The sequence below is a fragment of the Drosophila guanche genome, unplaced genomic scaffold, assembly GCF_900245975.1.
Source record: "Drosophila guanche unplaced genomic scaffold, DGUA_6, whole genome shotgun sequence".
Classification (NCBI taxonomy): domain Eukaryota; kingdom Metazoa; phylum Arthropoda; class Insecta; order Diptera; family Drosophilidae; genus Drosophila; species Drosophila guanche.
Window position 1 is genome coordinate 114,811 of NW_022995786.1, and position 9,339 is coordinate 124,149.

Sequence of the window (9,339 nt, forward strand, 5' to 3'; positions counted from 1 at the left end):
CTTAGCATGATAACGTCAATTATTAATTTAATCCTCTTATTTCCCCTTACTAACTACACTATTTCTCCCTCACCCCTATTCCAGTTCCCCCCCCCCCCCCCCCCCCCCCCCCCTTTCTTCCCGGGTGATATCTGATGACGACGCCTCCGGACGGGGTGATCGTGATCTTGAACGTGCTTTCCGGCCACTCCAGGGTGAAGCGTCGCCTCCAGGTCCCCTGTTGTTGGCTTGTTCGGACCATTTCAACGAGGCTCCGGGGGATGAGTCGGCGTGGGGTATTCGTCCGCCATTCGGCAGGTGGCTCAACCCACTTTTCCTCCTCCTGCAGCAGCTCCGCTGTCAGGGCTTTGACATCCACTTCTGGTCCGAGAAGAGCTTGGAGGTCGCTGCTGCCGAACGACAAGTCCAGCTCGTCGGTGTCTTGGGCTGGCGACAGCCCGAGCGAAGCGGATGAAGCAGTCGGTGTTGCTGCTGTTCGCGAGGTCGACACCCCTAACTCGTCACTGATGACGGCCACCCGGGCGACTCTCTCCACCTCTTCGTCCTCTGGTTGCAGCCACGAATCTGGTTCCGGGTAGAGGTATCGGTACATGGCGCTGTCTGTGCTCGGGAAAAGCTCCGTGCTGATGTCGTCGAACTGCGACCTTCTTCGGGCGGGTTCGGCCTCGTTTCCCTCGTCGTCGAACCCCTCGAAGCGGCGTTGATACTGAGGAACCCAGCCCCAGTTGTTTTGACGTTCGTCTGCCCACTGTCGCCGCGGCTCCTCGATCTCCTCGTCGGCCATGGTCGTACTAAGTGCTGTGGGATATAAACGAGGTTATATCCCTGGGCCTATGGACAGACTATGCTCTACAGGACAATAGTCTGGTGCGATATTTGAAACTTGAAAATACCCCAACGAAATATTACTACCGATGTTATACAATGTCTTATACTAATCCGCCTTGTGGGCGGCTCAAATTTACTTGCTAGTCCTGGCTGGTCGTCTGTGTTGCGGTCGAGCGGGTGCTCGCCGTCTTCGCTGTCCTGCTGTTCCTCGTCGTCGTGTTGCTGGAAGGCCTTTAGGTCGGCTACCCCGGCGTTGCGCCGTTGTCCATTCTCCGTGTGACGAACTCTGGCTATGTTGGGTGAATCGAATTTGGTTACCTTATACGGCCCCTCGTACCGTGGGGCTAACTTGGCGGCGAACCTGTCGTTGGCTTTCGATAGCACGTGTTGCTTCACTAGCACGTGTTGCTTCACTAGCACCAAGCTGCCAATGGTTGGTCTCCAATATCGTCGTCGTAGGTTGTAGTGGCGGCCCTGTTCCGCCGATGCTCGCTGTGTGTTGTCCCTTGCCGACTGGAAAACCTCGTACAGCTGTTTCGCCCTGGTTTCGGGATCGGTGGCGACTATTCCGGATCCTGGCGTGACTTCCTCGTACAATGCTCCTGGTAGTCTCGGCTCTCGTCCTTGGACCAGGAACGCCGGACTGAATCCTGTTGTTTCGGAAACGCTGCTATTGATTGCCAATGCATTCTCCGGTAGCAGGGTGTCCCATGTACTATGCGGTCCCTCGACGTACTGTGCGATCATGGTCTTGATTGTCCGGTTAGCTCTCTCCGTCGGGTTTTGCTGTGGATTGTACGGCGCAGTATACTCCAGTGTCATACCTGCCCGCCTACAAAACGCTTTAAAGGAACGACTGGTAAATTGAGTCCCGTTGTCGCAGATGAACTTCCGGGGTATCCCAAATCGGCTGAGGATCCGGTCGCGAAAAGCTTTCTCCAGGTATGTTGCCGTGGCACGGCGCAGAGGTATCAACTCCACCCATTTGGAAAACATATCTAAGAAGACTAGTAACACTGTGTTAACTTGTTTGGATCTCGGCAGTGGTCCAACGAAGTCGGCGCAAATGGTAGCGAAAGGCTCGCTTGCCTGTCGTGTTAGCATCTTCCCTGCTGGCTTGGCTTGTTGCGTCTTGAACTTTTGGCACACAGCACATTTCCGTACGTAACGAGGGAACTGGAACTGTTGGAGTTCCAGGGCCAATCGTGCAATTCGTCCTGTGGGATTTTCGATCGTGTTAAGCCACTTGAGGGCCAAGTGGTCCGTCACGACGTCGAACCTGTATCCTTCAAAATAGCAACGCAGCTTCCTGATGGCCCAGACGATTGCTAAGCGTTCCTTCTCGGTGGCGGAGTAATTCTCCTCGGCCCTCGATAGTCTCCGGCTCACATATGCAATGACCCTCTCGCCGTCGGCACTCGGCTGGGTTAGTACTCCTCCTAGTCCGCAGTCGCTGGCGTCAGTCTGTAAAGAGAACTTACTGGTAAAATCCGGACACGCGAGAACTGGCGCCTCGGTCAGTAGTTCCTTGAGTTGTGCGAACGCTTGCTGTTGTGGCATTTGCTGTGACATCGGTTGTACCACGGCTGCAAAGTTTGGGACAAATCGCCTTACCAGGAGGCGAGACCCAGGCATCGACGTAGTTCTCGTACACTGGTTGGAGCTACGAGCTTTTGGACAGCGGCGATCTTCTCGGGATCGGTGTGAATTCCTTCCTTGCTAACGACGTGCCCCAGGTACACCAACCTGCGCTGGAAGAAGAGGCACTTCCGGTTAAGCCTGAGGTTCGCTTGCCGTAAGCGCCTCAACACTTCTCTGAGATTCCTGACGTGTTCCTCCAATGTGGTTCCAATGATAATGATGTCATCGAGATATGCGAACGCTTGGGGTTCCATATCTGCCCCGATGACGCTGTCGAGTGCCCTCTGGAATGTTGCGGGTGCCGAGTGGAGTCCAAATGGCATAACACGCAATTGGAAAATACCTCGTCCTGGTACTGTGAACGCGGTTGCCGTCATGCCGTCGAATTTCGCCAATTCTTCCTCCAGGAATTCCTGTACCCATGATGCTAGCGGTTCTGTTGAGCTAGGTCCGAGCTGGCTTGTGGCAGCTGGTCGGGCCTCTGACCCCATCGTTGCTCCGTCGTCGGGCTGTGCATCTCCTCCTGCTCACGTTGCTTCTGTTATGCTGGCCAGTACCCCAAGTGGTACTGGTAAGTCTTCTGGCCTGCTGCGAAACGGGTTCCGTTGGGTGGCTTTCAGTCGCGCGGGGCCAAGAGCGCCTCTCCAAGTTCGGTCTCGTTCGGTGCCGTGGTCTTCTCGTACAATTGTTGTCTCTGCTGACGGGACGACCCCCTCGCGGATGCAGGCGTCGTCCGGGTTTGTCCTAGTCTTTGCTGATGGCCCGCCGTTCACCTCGCGGTTGGAGGTGCCGGGGTCATCTCGCATCCTTGTCCTCCATGCTGCTATGGCGACCGCCTCGCGGATGCAGGCGTCGTCCTGTTTGGTCCTCGTTCTCACTGCTAAGGTGCTAAGGTTGCTTTTCCTCGTCGTCGATGATGACCCGCCGGCCACCTCGCGGTTGCAGGTGCCGGGATCATCTTGCTTCCTTGTCCTCCCTGGTCGTGTGACTACCGCCTCGCGGATGCAGGCGTCGTCCTTGCTTGTCCTCGTCGTCGATGATGACCCGCCGGCCACCTCGCGGTTGCAGGTGCCGGGATCATCTTCAATCCTTGTCCTCCCTGGTGATGTAACGACCGCCTCGCGGGTGCAGGCGTCGTCCTGGTTTGTCCTTGTTGTTTCTTCTGATGGGACGACTGCCTCGCGGGTGCAGGCGTCGTCGTTGCTTGTCTTTGCTGGTCGGTGACACTCCGTGGTTACGTGGTTGGCTCTGCTCAAGGGGATGAGCAACCCTCCTACCTGCAGCTTGGCATCTATGGCGGCAAAGAAATCCAATCCGAGTAGCACGTCGTCGAGAGCCGATGGCAGGACCAGCATCAGGAGGCTAGCCCGTGATTGTCCGAGTCGTACCTCTGCTTGAATTGCCCGCGTTAGTTCCTTGTCCCATTTGCCAAAGCTATTGTTGTTCGCACTGTTCGTCTGTTAGTCGGGGTCTCGATGAGTCGTGCCTTCTGCTCGCTGAGGAAACTCCGCGTGGCCCCCGTGTCCAGCGTCGCTATCATCACCTCAGCCTCGATGCTTGCCTCGGCGGCAAGCCTGCCATCTCGCGGACGTATGACACCCGCTAGCCCTAGGACTCGCTCGTCTGCCCTCTCATCTGTCCTGGGTTTGATGAGGGGCGGTGGGCGTTTCCCGTCTCCTTGGCATGGCAGCAGTCGATGGTCCTCACTCCTCGGCGGCCACAGTTCCAGCAGCATAGTGTCCGAGTTCCACGGCATTCCCCGACAAAGTGTCCCAGCACTCCCTAGTTCCGGCACGCATTACGTGTGTCCACCGGTTGCTCGCTGCTGGAATTGTCTATCGTTCCTGGATCCTTTCCCTCTTTAGGCACCGCTGCTGCGTTCGAAGTCGTCCACTGTGATCCGGGTTTGTGGCTCGTTGCGCCGGTTCCCCGCTTTAACATCGCTGCTGATCCTGTCCTGGTTCTGGCTTGACGTTGCGGCTGGTATGCGAAAGGCTCCGAGATCGCTGCTGTGTTTCTGGCTTGGTGTCTGGAGTCCGTGCTCGTTCAAAGGTGTCTTCAAGTTCCTCTAGGCGGGCCTGGATGGAAGCCGAGTGTCCCCCACGGTTCACAAAGGCAGACATGCGGCCTCGGAGTTCCTCCACGGTGCCTTCTCGTTCGAGTCCGAATTCCATGGCGAATGCCTCCAGTTCTCCTACCATGCTGCTATATGGAGTCTTCTCCCGTGTCCTGGGTCCTGTGCCTTGATTCCGGTGTCGCTTGTGTCCTTGTTGTATTCCAGATGTGTCCTGTGCTATGCCTGTGCAATGTATACTTGGTGTATTCTCGGTTTTATCCCGAGCGCTGCCCTTATCGCTTCTAGCCTTGGTGTATTCCTAGTCCAATCCTGTTCGATGGCCTTGTTCCTAGTATCCTTGGTATCCTGTGCGCTGTCCTTGTTCCTAGTATCCTTGTTGTATCGTAGTGTTATCCTGTGCGATGTCCTTGGTTCTAGTATCCTGTACGATGTCGTTGTTGTATACCCGTAGTATCCCTGGTAAATCCTTTTGTTTTCACTTGGTCAGAATGTTTATGATTAGGAACGATGTGCACTGCTCTACGACTCTGGGTCGACTGTCCTCTTTTATGCTCTGCCAGGGGGGGGGATTCATTTGCGGGATTTGGGATTTGGGGGATTCATTTGCGGCCGAACAATCGTGACCGAGAGTTCACGAGCGCTGCGTGGCCCGCCTCTCTCTCTTCCGACCTTCGTAGATGCGCTCACCTAAAAAAAAAATATAACCTCTTTTTTATGCGATCTCTCTGCTCCTCGTAGCTCCGAAATGTGTACTCTGTCTGCCCTGTGGGCCCTGAGAACCTCGTGTGTGCTCACGCCCGCATGCCTCTCACTGGCACGTATAAGTTCCTTGAAAACTGGGCATTTTCCCGTACAGTGGGTAAACCGGAAACAACAAAACCTTGACCAATGATTTTCCAACTGTTCCCGTGTGCTTTTGGGTGTCCCAGTGTCCGTAAAACTGGGCAATTGGCAAAAGTGCCGAAACGCGTGCAAAAGAAACCCCTGGCCGATGACTTTAAAACTGTGCATATGTGGTTTTGGGTGCCCCAGTGTCCGAGAAACTGTGCCCACGTGAAGGTGTTTGGGAAAATGCACTCGTGTGCATGCAGACCGGCCTATGTTAACGGAAACCTAAATTTCAAAGACAAAAGAAACGCACCCCCCGCTTGTAAACGGTACCCACATATGCCTACAACAGCAGACAACCTAACGGCGTTAGGCGCGCGTATATAAGTACATTTGTAGGTACATACATATGCGCACCACGCGGCCACGCCATGCTGACGCCCTGTCGGATAACGGCTTACTGCCGTTATGCGCGTACCCCTGCAGAATCCCCCACTACTGACCTTCCTCCTGAAATACCCTAACCTCTCCTCATTTTAGCTCTTTACACTATTTCAGCGCCCCCGTCCGAAAAATCTAGCGAACAAAATACTAACAATCCCGGAATCCCTGCTCGGGCGCCATCTGTAAGGTAGCCTTTTCGAAGGCTGAGGTAGCTCAGCCTCTCCAGGGCCACCTTACAAAGAAATTTGTAAAGTTCCGGGACCCGAGATTGCGGAAATGGAGACGCCGTGTGTGTAAAGGTGGGCGTATGGGGCGAAAAGGGAACCTGATCGACACCGGTCATCCGGTGGTTAGTGGAGACGCCTTCTGGCAGTGTAGCCGCCCCTGTCTGCTCCGACGCGAGCGCCCCTGGTAGTACCTAGGCAGCACCCGTTTCGGAGACGGGCACGCGCCGTTTGAGAGCCCGCGGTCTGGCGCGGTAGTGACCTGCGACCAGCCCAGCGGAGCATCCAACGGTGGGCGACCACACTTACCGTCTTGCACTTTGGGAGTGGGGAAAGGGTTAAATTTACACTGTTACACACAAGCACATTGTTTAGTTTTGTTTCTTTATTCTCATATCTTTATTTCATATTTTTCCTTGTCCTTTTCCCTGTCTTACCGCCGTATGTACTTAAATGTCCTATGTCCCTACCTACGTCGCACCAAACTAAGTCGTACTAGAAAAAGGGTGAGGCCCACAGCCTCGCTTACCCGATCCTCTCGAGCCTATCGGTCTTTTGTCTCCTCGCCTGGCGCTCGGTCCTTGAGCCTCTCGTGGTCAACGGTGTCTTGAGCCTCTCGTGGGCAACGGTGGGGTTATGGCGCAATTTTTAATTTTTTCACTTTTGTCGCCGCAGCGATCTCGACTGGTCCTCCCGGTGTTCGAAACATTTCTCCCCGAGGCGAGCTCTGCTTGGCGATCGCGAGCCCTTAGCTGCGGTTCCTTGTCCGGGCTGCGCTGCCGTCGCTGCCCACGCCCGTGGCTCTCGGGCTGCTGCCGGCGCCCTTGCTCTCTCGCTCTGCTTCTCTGCTGCTGGCTCTCGGCGTTGATCTCTGGCTCTGCTTCTGCCGCTCTGCTGCTGGCTCTCGGCGTTGCTCTCTCTGTTCTGTTGGCGGCTCGCGTCGTCGTTCTCTGGCTCTGTTTCTCTGCTCTGCTCTGCTGCTGGCCGCTCTCGGGCTGCTGGCTCACTTCGTCGTTCTCTTTGGCTCTGCTGCTGGCTCACGTCGTCGTTCTCTTTGGCTCTGCTGCTGTTGGTTCGCGTCGCCGTTCTCTTTGCTTAACTTAAACTGAACTTAAATTATGACTTCAGAATTTCACCTTATAATATAACTTAGAAACTAAAATGGGAAAATTATGGACTTAATAATAAAGACTTAATGGTACCTCTCCTAAATACCTAATAAAATATAAAACAAGTAACTTTCTTAGTGAAAACTTAACCCTATATATATAACAAAGACTTCATATTTTCTCCTTTATAATAGAACAATTATAACTACTTACATACTACAAAATTGTGCGTCGTCACAAGTTAAGTTTCTTAAATAACTTAAAAGCCTTTAAAAACGAGAAGGGGCGTGTGAGACGCTTCTTACGCGTCACAACTTTTATACCCGGCACTCAGTACTACATCTGCACCTTAGCGGTGTCTTGTCAAATTTTAAATTTTTTCTTCAACTGTCACCTACATCTACAAAACGTCTCACGCCAACACGCTCCTTTAGCTCGCCGCCCTTCCGTAGACCCACACACTGCAGACTCGCGGCAGAGGAAGAGGACGAAGCAGAATGAGAAAATGTGAAAAAAAACAACAAAAGCTGCTGGACAGGGTGGGTTTAGCCACTGCATTTGTGATTTGATAGATATGGCCAGTCCCTACGGAATCGCGTTTTTAGTTTTCTTTCATCTTTCAAATTTTTTGGGAGGTTTTTTGCACTTTTGCGGGGCGGGGCTCATTTTTATACCCGGTACTCGAAGAGTAAATAGGGTATATTGTATTTGTGGGGAATAACGGTTGCATGTAACGCACAGAAGGAAACGTTTCCGACCCCAAGAAGTATATATATTCTTGATCAGCATCAATAGTCGAGTCGATAGAGCCATGTCTGTCTGTCCGTCTGTCCGTCTTGTTTGTCGGCTAGTTCTCAGAGACTATAAGATCTAGAGCCACCAAATTTTGGCTCCAGACTGCTGTATGCTCACACTGAAACCAGTGTATTTAAAAAGTGAGCCACGCCCCCTTCCGCCCCCGCAAAAGGGTGAAAACCTACCAAACCTACAATTTTGAAGATAAAAGATAACTAAAAACGCCATTCCGTAGTGAATGGCCATATCTATCAGATCAAAAAATTGGGATCCGATCGGATCATTATTATAGCCAGAAGGAAAAAATTAATTTTCAATGGCTAAACCCACCATGTCCAGCTGCTTTTGTTGTTTCTTTCACATTCTCTCATTCACACTCTGCTTCTGCTTCACTCGGCCCTTGTCTCTGCCCTCCCCCTGCCCGAGCCTCTTCCGACTTTTAACCCACCCCGTCCCGCAGCATATATTGGTTTTTTTTGTGTGCGGGCGCTGCCTCTGCCTCTGCCGCGAGTCTGCAGTGTGTGGGTCTAGGGAAGGGCGGCGAGCGTGTTCGTGTGAGAAGTGTTGTAGATGTAGATGAGAGATGAAGAAAAAATTTAAAATTTGACAAAACACCGCTGAGGTGCAGATGCACTATTGTCCCAATGACCAGTTTTGGTGGCTGTTTACCCCAAATTAGCGCAAAGGGCTTATGGCCGGGAGCAATTAGTATTTTGTATAAGTAAAATGAATTTGTAGCATTAAGCTATTGAATTGTTGCATTTACGACATACTGACAGAAGTTTGTTGCTATACACCATACATGTACTACGCTCTGTATTAGAAAAAGAGTGACCATCAAAGTTGACTACCAGAAAATTTCATAGATGGCGCCACTTTCGAAAAATCTGCTGTGAAACCTAGCGGTCATTATTGCACAGAATGTGCATGGAAAAAGTATCAATTTTATTGCTGTTTTAAATATCTCATAAATTGGAAAATACGATTAACTGATCTAATTTTTTGTATGCATTTTATTTAGTAGGCTTTTTACTACGTGTTCTGTAATGTGAACGATATCTAGTGGTTGGCGATGTCTTCTACATTGTAACGAACCCTTTTTCCGGGTCTCGTGACCTGTGCTGGGCTGACTCAGCGGGAAATTGGGTGGTTGCAACGAATTTATATTGTTGCCTCGACGACCAAGTAAAAACGCAGGATTGGTTTATTTCTGACAATTTGGGGTTTTATTCAATATTAATCTCTATCGCTTAGCCTAGCTTATGGCTATGTTACCGCTATCTTGTGACCTGTCGATTTCTGACGGTTGGCTCCGGGCGTTGCACGTTGGTGCCGCTGAACTGGGGCAATTGATCTTAATCCGCCACACCAATTCCGCACTCCAACGGTTCGC